This window comes from Schistocerca americana, unplaced genomic scaffold, assembly GCF_021461395.2.
Source record: "Schistocerca americana isolate TAMUIC-IGC-003095 unplaced genomic scaffold, iqSchAmer2.1 HiC_scaffold_272, whole genome shotgun sequence".
Lineage (NCBI taxonomy): Eukaryota > Metazoa > Arthropoda > Insecta > Orthoptera > Acrididae > Schistocerca > Schistocerca americana.
In genome coordinates this window covers 47,501-50,000 of record NW_025725986.1, presented here as the reverse complement: position 1 = coordinate 50,000, position 2,500 = coordinate 47,501, and positions in this window count along the sequence as shown.

The window sequence follows — 2,500 nt, the reverse complement described above, 5'->3', positions numbered from 1 at the left end:
GTACCGTAACCTAACCTATGTCGTACCGTAACCTAACCTATGTCGTACCGTAACCTAACCTATGTCGTACCGTAACCTAACCTATGTCGTACCGTAACCTAACCTATGTCGTACCGTAACCTAACCTATGTCGTACCGTAACCTAACCTATGTCGTACCGTAACCTAACCTATGTCGTACCTTAACCTAACCTATGTCGTACCTTAACCTAACCTATGTCGTACCTTAACCTAACCTATGTCGTACCTTAACCTAACCTATGTCGTACCTTAACCTAACCTGTATTGCGCCTTAACCTAACCTGTATTGCGCCTTAACCTAACCTGTATTGCGCCTTAACCTAACCTGTATTGCGCCTTAACCTAACCTGTATTGCGCCTTAACCTAACCTGTATTGCGCCTTAACCTAACCTGTATTGCGCCTTAACCTAACCTGTATTGCGCCTTAACCTAACCTGTATTGCGCCTTAACCTAACCTGTATTGCGCCTTAACCTAACCTGTATTGCGCCTTAACCTAACCTGTATTGCGCCTTAACCTAACCTGTATTGCGCCTTAACCTAACCTGTATTGCGCCTTAACCTAACCTGTATTGCGCCTTAACCTAACCTGTATTGCGCCTTAACCTAACCTGTATTGCGCCTTAACCTAACCTGTATTGCGCCTTAACCTAACCTGTATTGCGCCTTAACCTAACCTGTATTGCGCCTTAACCTAACCTGTATGGCGCCTTAACCTAACCTGTATGGCGCCTTAACGTAACCTGTATTGCGCCTTAACGTAACCTATATTGCGCCTTAACGTAACCTATATTGCGCCTTAACCTAACCTATATTGCGCCTTAACGTAACCTATATTGCGCCTTAACGTAACCTATATTGCGCCTTAACCTAACCTATATTGCGCCTTAACCTAACCTATATTGCGCCTTAACGTAACCTATATTGCGCCTTAACGTAACCTATATTGCGCCTTAACGTAACCTATATTGCGCCTTAATGTAACCTATATTGCGCCTTAATGTAACCTATATTGCGCCTTAATGTAACCTACGTTGCGCCTTAACGTAACCTACGTTGCGCCTTAACGTAACCTACGTTGCGCCTTAACGTAACCTACGTTGCGCCTTAACGTAACCTACGTTGCGCCTTAACGTAACCTACGTTGCGCCGTAACGTAACCTACGTTGCGCCGTAACGCAACCCACGTTGCGCCGTAACGTAACCCACGTTGCGCCGTAACGTAACACACGTTGGGCCTTAACCCAACACACGTTGGGCCTTAACCCAACACACGTTGGGCCTTAACCCAACACACGTTGGGCCTTAACCCAACACACGTTGGGCCTTAACCCAACACACGTTGGGCCTTAACCCAACACACGTTGGGCCTTAACCCAACACACGTTGGGCCTTAACCCAACACACGTTGGGCCTTAACCCAACACACGTTGGGCCTTAACCCAACACACGTTGGGCCTTAACCCAACACACGTTGGGCCTTAACCTGCTCTGTAATTGTCATACGACGCGTTAAATTAGTGTAGTGTTGCCTAACTGCAACCCCCGCAATATAGTTTGCTACTCGCACTGCCCGGTCCCCAGTGTATCGCTTCATGTTAAACACCTTGCAGCTATACACTGTAATGTGGATGGCAGCAGGACGTACATGCTCAATGCCCTTTGCAGTTGTTCATTGGCATTTGCAGTTGTTCATTGGCATTTGCATGGCGAAGCACTTAGCCTACGCTGTGGTACGGCCTGTGTCAACTGTCCGCTGATGTTGTACGTCCAAATCACACACTGTACTGCACATTGGTCCTCATGTACTGAATGATACATCGTGGTACATGTGACCGTACAACGACTGCGCCAACAACGGCGAACCATGCGGTCCAAATGTTGTGCACTCAGCTACGTGTCGTCTCCCTATAAGAGCTGGATTGCAGTGTGGTATGCCCTGGATGGCGATCAGCATGAGCCGTCTGTTGATGTAGTGGCGCGTGTTGTCAGACGTAGTCGTCTCTTCTCACACACCGTGATAGCATGGTGCACTGCGTTCCACATCTGCGACATGCGACAGAGGCCGGTTGACAGTCGTTCGCGCAATGGACATCGCATACGTACGGGGGCCACCTTCCACGTGTTCGCGAAGCGTGCACATGTTGTTGCGTGTATGTGGGCAGACATAGTGTGTCGTGACACCTGACACAGGCATGCAACAATCGTTGAATTTGCAAATGGCGATGGACGCCTACGTTTGCTGGTGACGTTACGCAAATGAACAACTGGTAAACCGTTGTGGTGCGGTTGTTCTCGCTAGAGGTGAATCAGTGATGGCGACGATCGGTTGAGCTACCAACCGGTTGTTCCAGCGATACCCACCATGCCCACGAACGTGAATGGCATCTGGGTGTGAAGCGATACGCGGCGGTGGCTGGGTGGGACCGTCCCCGGCCGGTGAGGGGGGGCCTCCCGGCGTGCTGGCCGCGCGGTGCGTG